This window comes from Anguilla anguilla, chromosome 5, assembly GCF_013347855.1.
Source record: "Anguilla anguilla isolate fAngAng1 chromosome 5, fAngAng1.pri, whole genome shotgun sequence".
NCBI classification, from domain to species: domain Eukaryota; kingdom Metazoa; phylum Chordata; class Actinopteri; order Anguilliformes; family Anguillidae; genus Anguilla; species Anguilla anguilla.
In genome coordinates, this window is record NC_049205.1 from 9,440,751 (window position 1) to 9,452,690 (window position 11,940).

The 11,940-nt window shown below is 43.9% G+C and overlaps 1 long non-coding RNA gene across 1 annotated transcript; it reads left to right on the forward strand.

The window, feature by feature from the left end:
- Positions 1-6,326: 6,326 nt before the first annotated feature.
- On the forward strand, positions 6,327-11,375 carry LOC118228227. Its single transcript, XR_004765423.1, has 3 exons — positions 6,327-6,558; positions 6,781-6,885; positions 10,759-11,375. It is a non-coding gene; the product is annotated as an uncharacterized LOC118228227 (long non-coding RNA).
- Positions 11,376-11,940: the final 565 nt, after the last annotated feature.

Consider the following 11,940-nt stretch of genomic DNA (forward strand, 5'->3'; position numbering starts at 1 on the left):
CATATGCTATACATGCTCCCTAAGAAAAAATCCTGGGGCTGCTCTCCTTGCTTGAATCGTGCTGATCCTGGGGTTGCTCTCCTCACCCGAATCATGGTATTTTCCAAACTAATGAGCGGTAAAGCGAAGGGAGGTGGGAGATTGTGTGTTTTCAAGGGCAAAGGGCCTCTCTATTGACATTGAACTTATGGAAGGTGGATTATGTCTTATTGACTGATTCTGCTCAGGCAACAGGCTTGGGAAGGCGGGGGGAGGGCGGGTGGGGTGGGGGTCTTAATCACTCTGAACGGCAGGTTTTTAATCACAGAAGATGTTAACGGGGCTTCTCTGTCCATCTGTGGTGCTAAAACTACTATCGCAAACTCATTATTCTCTAGCACTCTCTGTGTAGCAATGACACGCTAAAGATTTACCGAAGCTATTTCCTCCCTTCTTCTGGGCCTCGGGCAAGATGTTTAGCTAGTGTTTGTGTGTGTGTGTGTGTGTGTGTGTGTGTGCGCACACGTGTGTGTGTGTTTGTGTGTGGGGGGAAACTGGGTACGTTGTCCCCGGCCTTGGAGGAAAGGGGAGGGGGTCCCAGTGGTCTGTGAATTTGTGGCAAATATTATTGTCTTGGGCCCGGGAATAATATAATATCATTTTGTCCCGGGCTCAGGAATTTCTCTCGACCATCCTGCTGTTGTGTTTCACATTTTCTGTTTGCTACCTGTTTATATACTGCTTGCGATACCAGAAAATCTGATTTTTTTGTTATTGTTTTTCTTTTGGGGGGGGGGGGGGTGGGTGTTCTGTGGGCATGTGACAGCCGCGGAAATAGAAATGTAATATAGCGTGCGAGCAGCTCTCCATCATTGCCCTCGGCGGGCACAACTCTCAGGCTTTAATAGAGGTGTATGTGACAGACCTGGGCGTGGACTCCACCGGCTGGAACACCCCTCTCCGTTAGTTCCCCAACTGCCAAGCCACACTCTGTCACTGTCGGCCTGTGACTGGCATTAATCACTGGAAAGTGGGGCTGAGTTGGATTCTGTCTGCTCTACACGGAAGTACACAGTACACTGCCTCCCGCCTTTGACTTTCTTAGCATCGCTGGCATTGGAACCTTGGCTAGTTTTCATATTTTCAACGAATAACTCAGGGCACCGGGGTTTCTATGGTGACATTTCTGTAATTATCGGATTCGTTCTAAATGACTGGAGTAGGTACAGTGCTATAATTATGAGCTCTTTCATGCTTTTAAATTTGCTTCTTCTAAAGCCTGGGACTGCAATCGCCTGTTCCTTTTATTTTGTGAAAAGGCTGAGTGTTTTGTGTTATTTTGCAAAAAGTAATACTGGTTGGGTATTATTGTCAAAAATGGACAGAGGGGTCAAAATCAATGGTAGGATGTGATTTTATTATTATTATTTTGTGTGGTTATGTAGTCATAATAGTGTTGGTCTTAAATATTGTTGTTCTTGTTTATTTGGATGTTATGCCAGTGACAGCTTTGGAAATACTTTTCTGGTGCATGATCATGCCATTAAAGCACGTTTCAATGTATTAACACGGTGCAGAAAATGAATGAGAGGACATGAAATTATACATTAACATTTTTTTTCATGTATAATTCAGCTTCTTGCAATTTTCTTTTCCCATCCTGCCTAATTTCAAGCAGAATGGAGCATTTGCTCAATGAGTAAAAATCCATGGAATCCTTGAAGTCCATGGGAGACCCCTCCCCTTGCCCCCCCCCCCCACACACACATACACACACACACACCCCACCCCTGCCATCTCCCATAAGATCAAACTGTCCACATTTCCTTCTTCTTCCACAGCTTCCCTTCTGTGTCTTTGCACATACAGTACTTCAAAGTACTGTATCAATGCTAACTCTATTTTTCATTTTGTAATTTTCTGAGTAGCATGGACACTTGCTTTAGCTTCATAAATTGAGCAAAAAAAAAGAAAGATAAGAAAAGAAAATCTGTGAAGAATTTATTATTCAATATTTTATTCAGTATTTAAATGAAAAACACTGCAGCCGCCTGGCTCCCCATTTTCACCTGATAAAATATCACACATTTCCGCGTTCTTTTTATCTATTCGCTGCTGCTGAATGAAATCTGATTTTCAACAAAAAAATAAAGACTGTCCTCGCACAAATTACAATTATGCAATATCCCAAGCTAGAATTTTGATCACACGGCGCATGTCTACGTTTAAACACACTGTGAACATGGGAGCTGTACTGTGCAAGCCAAACACAACCTGATACATCCCCAGCTGGCTGCCTGCTGTATAAGCTTCACATTGCATGAATGTACTCCTTCTTATAGATGATGCAATGACCTGCAATGCCATTCTGCAGGTTTAGGGCAAATGGAAGAACATTATCTCAGTTTTTTTCCTCGGCTGTGTGATGCAAACAAACAACAAATACGCAACCAAGCTAACTAACTGATTGACTTCTTTCATGCAGGCGATCGTTGTGCCCATTACCTGTAAGTAGTTTCGATTGGCTCCCCGGTAGAACTTTGCATTTGCAGTCTGTCTGTATCTACAGTACTCTTTAATGGGAAGCAGAGGTTTAATGAAAGGGGGGAGGGGCCTACAGTCTCTATGTTTGTATTTGTTTACACTTTTCCACCATTATGTGCGGAGTACCAGCTTGGCAGCCTTGGCCCGGTCTGTGCTAACAAGTGCTTGGCAAACACTTACCGAGCTCTTTAGTCCTAGCTGTTCAGTTCACAAGTGTTCACTTCGTGCTGATCGGCATGTTTACGTGATTGTCTGCATTAAGTTTTCTGAGCAGTTATATAAACGTTTAAGAGGCCTAAAAAAAAAATAATTCTCAGTGTGCTTGCGGCCCTGTTCTCCGGTTCTTTGCCCAAGTGCTCTTTACAATTTTTACACGTTAATACCTTTCCCTCTGTGACCATGGCAATATGGACTTCATGTGCCATACTGCTATTGCTGAGAAAGACTGAGGGGGCTCCTGAGTGGATGACAGTTGGTGAGGACGCTCACCAGCAGTTCAGACCAGGCTCTGCGGCTCGAGGATCCTGGCCATCAGCCAACCGTCGGCCTTGTTCCGCCAGCAGAACCCAAAGCGGATTGCCATGCTTGCCTGACTGATGGTGGCGTGAGCACAGACATCTTCGTTGCGAATCTGTACAAAATATGATGCACGGGGGAAAAAAAATTGGCCATTGTTTCAATATACTGGACAGCAGATTTCCCTGTACATAGCTCCCAATGACTTTAAAAACCAAAATTCATTTCTACAGTTCTGTTCCTAAAACCTACCAAATCTACAGCAAGACAGGCAATTTTAACCATAATCAAAAAGCGATCACCATTTGAAGCATCATTTCGGTTTTGTTCAACTTGGACCTATTTTTCCGAACTATTTCCACCACGCTGATCGGTAATGATAATAATTTTGTCCCATCTTTCTTTGTCACTCGCTCCACTCTGCTTTGCACTGCAGTCAAATGATGTCATGCAGAGACATGAAATGAGACTTAAAATATGGTTCCGCCCCCCCCCCCCCCCGAAATAAAAGCTTGATTTATGTCTACAAATGTATTCAATGGATGACTGTCAGCAGTTATTGCTCCGACTTTAATTTCCTATACTTATGCTTTTTTGCGCTGTAGAAACACTTCCTTACTTGCACTGTGGCAGGCTGCTGAGTTTGTAGAGTTGTTCACTACAGTAAATTTCCTCAGGAGCACATTGTATTCTTCTCTGCTCGCCGTAGTGAGAACATTGAGAACAATGTATGCTTCCGTTAAAAACAAAAAAAAAAGAAAATTAGTCTGTCGGGTGAAACACAGAATGCCTGGTAATGGACTGCTGGAAAATTACATAAATAAATGTCCCGTTCAAGCTATGCAGTGGTTATTTTGAGAGAGGTTATTTTATGGCCATTTCAAGGCTCGTTTATACAGTCCCGTTAGACTGCAATGCAAAGCAGCGTGGAGCAGTTTTCGGAAAGACCAAAAGCTTGACAAAGAAAGATGTGACAAAATTATTATCATTACTGATCAGCACTTTGGAAAATAGTTCAGAAAACATCTCCAGAACCTGAAAGATTGAGAGCACTCTGTCGGTTAGATTTGCAGCTAGGTTTGGCAGTTTTTTAAATATCTCAATCAGTTTTTTTGTTGTTGCTGAGGTCACTAAGGCCAGCTTAGTTGGTTTTAATTGTTTATTCAAGACTGATGGATAGCAATGCAGTAACTCTCAAAAAGTTTTACGGCAGATTTTTCCCTGACAAGAGCATCTGATAAAGCGGCTAAATTTGCCATCTGTAAATCCAGAACAGTACAATCTTTCTTCATTAGGGCATTTGCCAGAGAAAGCTCAATAGGCTTAAATTGGCCTTAAGTTGCTTGATTGGCAGGGTGTTGATACAGCACCGATGTCAAAACTAGAGCAGGTAGATGACACAGGGACGCTGGGATGCAAGGTTTCGAACTAAGAGTATCCCATGGGTGTGGCTTCTCTACACACCAGGAAAGGCCAGAAAATCTCCCCCACGCCCCCCAGGTCAGTCCTCCATCACCAGAGAGCGCATTCAGCTGGATAAGTGTCTTAAGAAACATACGATTCTCTTTCAGTCTCCTTCTCAGCAGGAGGGAAGCACTTCCTCCTTCACAGAGAAGTGGATACCTTTTTGCCCCATGAGCGGAGTGGATTAGAGCTCAGCCATTTTAGCTACAGTCAGAGGATTTCGTTTAACGTGTCACCCTGCCTGCCTAGCAGCTCAGCTTTCATTAAACAGCGGTGTCCAAACATACAGTCCAGCCATGCTGTGTGTGTGTGTGTGTGTGTTTGTGAGAGAGAGAGACAGAGAGAGAGAGAGAGTAAGGGGAGAAAGAGAGAGAAAGACAGAGAGAGAGAGAGAGAGAGAGAGAGAGAGAGCATGGTATTATCTCTCTACAGGCAATGCATTCATATTAGTAATATTTCAGCCAGCAGAAAATTCACTTTCTGTGCACAATAGGTGTTACTGAATGTGCTGTTCTTCTGCAAATCAAGAGCCTGCAACACATTTTCTTTTTCAGCATGAATACAAGAACATTATTCTCAGAGTTTAGTCCAAATTTTGATGAATCTTTATTAATCATGAAAACAACAGGTGAACAGTTAAACTTGCAGAGACTTAGTACAGACCCTGGACCATGTCATCAGATTTTTTTATATTTAGTATTTTTCTCACAAATTTGGTGCCTCTTATTGCATTTGTATCATGGATCAGAGTCAGGTTGTTTCTATAAAACTCTTTAGCCTTCTAAAATACAACAGAAGTCTTCAGAAGGAACTAAAACGTTAAATGCAAGTTGATAATGGACGAAGCACTTTACCGGTACATTACGAACACTAGGTTCTGATCTGGTGATGTCATACTGCAGCTCTTATATCTAATTCAAATCATCTTATTGTGCTCCCAGTGACTTTGTCAGCAAACGGTATGCTGACATAGGGAAAAATTTTGAGCTACGCCCTTACTAACGAGAACTGCAACTAAATGTCAACTTCCCAGAGTCTTATTTTGTGTTGTAGTGGTGAGTTTACAGCCTGGTAAGATACAGTCAGCCCACAAATTGCAAAATAAATAAATACATTTGGGTTTTACTTACGGCAGAAGCATCAAGGCTTTGTCCAAAGCTATTGCAATGTTTGATCTGACCATTGCCCTCATCCTCCATACATCCACCATCTCCTGACATACTCTGCAGTAACTTTATAGACAATGAACTGTGTCCTCAATCACAGACTACTGTAGATACAGTATATAAATCAGTTCTCACTTTGTATTCAATGCGTTAAAATCTATGAACATAAATCTGTCATGACTCAATCCTTACAGCATGACTCATAGAAGGGATGTCGTCAAACTTTTACTACGCGTAAAAAAAAAAAAACCCAATAAAATTAATTCTGAACAGTTGTTCTTGCAGTATACTGAACAGTGTGCACTTTGACTGGGTGAATTTATCAGGGGGATTTCCGGAGATTATCCAAGTAAATCCTAAAATCAGCTTCAATGACGAAACTCATTGTCGCAGTAGACCTTACAGCGGACCTGGTTTTTTTTGTGTGGTCCAAGCGCCTGCAATTACACAGTGTGTGATAAATTCGAGAGTCCTCAATTACAAACGTAATTAAATGTGGAAAAACCGCGACCATAAGAGTCGGCAATCAGCACAGTGGCAGCGTACTCTTTCTCCCGTGCTTGAGGAAGTGCACACGGAGCGCTAGGCTCCGTCTCCTCTCTCTCTTCTGGACTTTGAGTGACGCGGGCGGACAGCTCCGGTCTCCATTTCCCACGGGCAGTCTGGAGGAGCAGCAGGACTCCCATCTCAGGCAAACAGGAAACGGGAGCTAAATTACTCAGGAAGTTTCAGTTGGTCATCAGAGGCCTCTGAACTTTCAGATTTTGGAGTTTTATGGTTAAAGAAACATCTATTCAGTGCACCGTGTCTCTCCGGTTCCTCTGAATATCATTTTCTTGTATCCGAGTATCCAGCATCCAAGTGTGGTAGGATCTGATGAGGATCTGATGTGAGTACGTTTGTAATCTATCCGTGTTATTTACTCTAATCACCTGATTAAATTTAATCACCTTAAAGCCAATTGAATGAAACATAATGAACATTAAAAGACCTCCATGCTCTATACTTTTTGTCATGTGAATGCTGTTCCTGTGATGAATGAGCCTGTTTGTTTGAACCTGTTTGTTTGTTTGTTTGGATTGAAATTCTATTCCTATTTTAAAAATGGAAGACACAACCAGAGGAGCCCTGACAATATTGACGATAAACTGGCCAGGGTCCGCTGTGTCCTCATCGCGATGACACCAGACGAAAGGAAAAAAGGAAGAAAAAAAAGGTACTCCAAATATTGGCTTTGAGGGTTGGCTTGAGTTTTAGATCAATTGCTGCTCTTAATCTCTGTGTCACACATGTACTCTGATGAGGGATTATATTGTAGAAGCATAGAAGCTGCAGTCAAAGGAAAGACAAAAAAAAAAAAGAGACAGATTTGATTTTAAGTGATTCGGCCATTTTAACATGCCCGCGGTTCTTTTGTCAAATGGCCATTTGTCGGGCCATTAAACACAATCTAGGACCCTCCTGAGGGGACATTAATGTGGTTTCTCTTTAATGCCATTTCAAAATCTCACCATTGTCTCAGAACACAGTAATTAATCGGCTTTATCCAGTACGAGTACGCCAGTGTCTTTTGTCATGGCAGCACTAATTAGCCTTTAGGCCCCCGATATGCAATTTCGCTTATAACAGATAAAAAATGAATTGCATTGTGCGCGGTGCGTATTTGCGACGGCTTCCGCGTAGAAATGGGCTGCTCTCGGCCCTTGAACCGGGAATGAGGAATTAAGTGTTTTTTAAAAAGAAAAAGAGTGTTCTTTGAACGAACGAGACCCCAACAGCGCCGGTCCCTGAGGGTCGCAGTCCAGCAGGTTTCGCCCGGTTCTCTGAGTAACAGCCTTCGGGAAACTCGAGAAGAGAGCTAAAATTGGATCAATTAAAATGGCGGCAGGTTCAGTCCGAGGTCCTTAAGTGCCGGGGCGGAGAGAAGAAAACTTTGGCATTGTGCAGTACTTCCACCCTGTCCCCATGGAACGCGTTTGAGGCCCCCACCCCCCACCCGCCGCCCATTTTAACCATGAAGAGCAGCCAGGAGGGGGGGGGGTGGCTGTTTCCTTGACCTCATCTTTTACCAGACTCTCAGACGTCTGACTGTCAAAGAGGGCAAGTGAGAGACAGGTGGCAGTATGTGACCCAGAACTCACCCCGCCACCCCTCCCCACCCCTCACTCCAAGGGCGCTGGGTTTGCTTGGTAGTGGTGGGGAGGCAGGAGGGCTTGGAGTGGGGTGGGGGAGGGGGGCAGTGGGGTGGAGGGGGGGAATGTGGGACAGAGTGCTGGTACGATACAGGCCAGGCCTTCTCCCAGACTCAGCATAAACAATGGTATCAGAACCCACTCTGGCACCCGGGATGATACGCAGTGTCGTCAGGGGCGACGGCGTCCCCCACTGACTCTCAGTTAATGACTTAGCGGGAGCTGCCGACGCGGGAGCCATCGAAAAAACCCGCCCGTCGTCTGTCACTGATGTCTGTGCAGGAAAGGTCATCATGGACCGGCTCCAGAGGATAACAATTCCACCACGTCACTGCTGGATCAGTCGGGGGGGTTGGATTTTTCACGTAAAGTGGCACCTTACCATAATTAAGTTTCCTACACTCACCGCAGCCTTATCTTTTTCATTTCCTCCCTCGCCGCTGATAGACATTACAGAATGTCTTTTTGTCAGATTGTGTTTTTTGAATGACAGCTGAACAAAGTTTTGCCATTCACACCACTTATGAGCCAGATTTATAAGTGAATCGCTTCATTTTTTCCAAGGGTCAAAAGCGTAAAACCATGACAGACTTTGAAATGTTTTTTTTTTAACGTAATTGAATATTTTATTCATTCAGCATTAACAGCTTACGTCCTGCTCAGTACTCTCTCCCACAGCTGCTGTTGAGTCCAGTGGATTGTGGCCTTTAAGCCATTATCAAAATCGCCAAGGCCCCTGCCACTGCACGGCCTTTCCCTCTGTCTCATTTTCTCTTTGCCTCTCTGTCAACGTCTTTCTCTTTTTCTGTCCACCCCTCTGTCTTTGTTTGCTCGAGCCGGCCAGCCTCTTGTGCTGGATGTATCATTTTCTTAAGTGGAACAAATTTCACAGGATATTCTAGGGAGGCCTGATCAAATTGGATGGGATTAGAAAAGGGGGCTGGATATAATGGTCAGGCTGATGGGATTCAGCAAAGCGATGCAGCCCAACAGGAGCGCGGCACTCTGGGTAATGGACTCCTGCTGAGAGGTAGGGGGGTTTCTCTCAAATGTTCAATATCTTTATGTCATGCCTTGAATGGCAATATTTATGGTTGGGGAAAGAAACCAACTGTATCGAATGTATACCAAATGTATTCGAAAGTGTTCTAAATCTATAAAATGTGTATCCAATGTATACACCAAATAATTTTCTTCACTCACATTCACAGTGTCTTTATCATGCAATTATATCCAGCCCAGGATTAAATTTATGAATCATCTTGTCAAGATCCCTCAGCACTATGAGGCAGCTATAGCTGGTACAGGGGAGCCTTCAGGCTCCAGTGTCATGTGAGAGCTGATTCCGGAAGCTCGTTTGCATTTATTCATATTGCAGAAGACGATTTCATCCAACGAGACCCTTTAACTACGGAAACGTGAACGACCCCAAGAAGTTTAAAAAACGTGGAGTGGAACCACGGGCTGTGAAATGGGCGCAGACGGTCACACTACTGATATTTTGTGTAAAAACCTGATCAGGCCCAACTGCTGCAACATGTCCCAAGGCAATGAGGAACTGCCACAGCATCTCAGAGGAGGGGGTGGGGGGGGGGGGGGGGGGCTGGTAGAACCCCCCCTGTACCGTGAGCCACAGGGCGGGGTGTCTGGGGGCCGGGGGGGGGGGGGGGGGGGAAGGGGGGGGGGTGAGCATAATGACAGGAAGGTATGCAGCACAGCCGAGACTCCCTGTCAGCCCAGCGTATAATAATCCCGCCCCAGTCCTACCTCTTCAGCAACTCCCAAAAGCCCGTCGCACCTGCAGCGTGTCCCCAACGCTCCCTCGCAGACACCGTGACAGCTGCAGCCCCCGAAACGCATGCACCCCACCAGGGAAGCGGGACAGCCAATCAGCTAGCTCGTAATTGGATGGGGGAGGGGAAGGAGGGGGGGGGGGGGCTGCTCTGTCAAACCAGGCTTGGCTGTGGAGCCCAAGCTTTCCCAGGCAGAGCTTCAGGGAAAGTGTGCCGCACCTAGATTTTTCTATCATTTCACAATTTATATAATTACTTATCCACCAGTAATGAGAGCCTATGAGATTAAATGATTAAATCTTTGTCCTAATAGGGATATTGTAACGGATATTGTGCGTGTGATAATTCATGTTCAAGTGGGAAGAAAAAGGACCTGCTCGATTTTGCGATTGGGAAGAACTTTTTTGATTTTTGGATTTTTCCAAGTGTAATTGCGCTTGTAGAATGGGGTCGTGTCAAAGGGAGACGTTTCAAAAAAAAAGGTAGTCAAGAGCACGTCAGCTGCTGCTAAATTCTACCATTTTATCACAGAATAATTCCGAGAGTAAACGTGCAAATTAATATATAATGAGCCTATCCTGGATGTGAGATGAGATGAGAAATATAGTTTGGTGAATGGCCGGTTGTACCCATGGCTTTAGTTACCATGGGGAATAAGTTCTCACCTGCTCAGCAACACAAATCACTGACTGCAGAGTGCCCACTGGTCCCTGTCTTACAAACAGCAGCTCTGAAATTGATGTTTGTGCACATATACTCCTTTTTTGGAGGGGGGTGGGTGCTGGTTGGGGGGGGTGGGGGGGGATAATCCACTCCACTGCCTTAAGCCACATCAGGCTTGGGCTTTCATGAACAGATCCAAACAGGGTTTTTCCGATTGGGGAGGATAAAGCGATGTGCACTGACGCGTGAACTGTAATAGCAAAATGGCAGCAAATGGAACTCAGAGTCTATTTGCTGAGTGAGGAACCTCAGCACCGGGCTCATGGGTGAATTTCCGGAGCTGTGACTTAATATTGAAATATTTGACTGTGTATGAAAATATGTTATTTGATTGATTGTACATTTTTGATTTTTTATTTATTTATTTTTTTTTTTTTACAGGATCTGGAAACCACAGTGACCATCATTGTATTTCACATTTATTAACACTAAATAACCATTGGCAACTTATTTTAATTAATTTCACGGGTAAGTAGTATTTATTTTTACTTATGTTTTACTAAAACAGCTTTCATGCTATTAAGGCTGTATTGAGTATTTTCACAAGCCCCATAGTTTTGTGTTACCTTCTCCTATCTGTCATTTAAAACTGTAAGCTGATTGATCACAAGCCCAAGTTCCTCCTCCTCCACACACTACACTGCAATCCATTCAAACATGCAACACACTGATCAGCTTGAGATACCGGGCCACTATGAATCGTTATGGCCCTAAAATCAACGCTGCCACTAACGAGCGCTCGTTAGTAAATGCCACCCTTGATTAAACGCCTCATTAGCACCAATGATGGCAGTGGTCAGCTTGGAAAGAGCATGGGCTCTGGACCAATAACGTGTCACCCCATGTTTGGGTGAACATTCGGTTAATTTCATTGCAGGCATCCATTATATTTAGTCACTAACATACTGTAGCTTATGTTTGCTGGAATTGCCATTCAAACAGCACAATATTTCTGCTAGATCATCTCAGTAAAGCTATGTCTTTAGCCAAGGACCGGAAACAGAAACCTCTTTATGATTACAATATGCATTGTTAGTATTAAGGTAGTATTTATCTCTGATGAGCAATATCTAATATATAAATTAATAAATAACATCCAACTGACTTCATACAACTAATCACTGTGGAGATGATTAAGTTTATAAGATTTTTAGAGAAAGGGTCAAAAATAGCACCAGAGAGATATGCTCTTCAATGCTGTGTGCCAGTGTGAAATGTCTAATGTTTCTGCCAGTGTGGCTGAAAATGCCAACACTGGCAGCCCTGACGTAGACTTCTGCGTGAGTATTATATCTTCCTTGAGAATTATCAAATTTAAAAAATAAATGAATAAAACTCCCCAGTTGGCACGTTGCAGCTCTCCAGCACTGCAATGCAGATTCTCATTGCCTGAAATGTTCTACCTGTCCTCTACCCTTCCTACCACTAGCATAGGCAGTGCTGTATACTCTGTGGCACCACCACCTGCAGCACTCTCTCTAGTCACTGTTCATGTACAGTGAAGGGATACAATCTGTCCCTTGCATTTTTAAAAGGACATATCTTTCATACATCAATCAATCA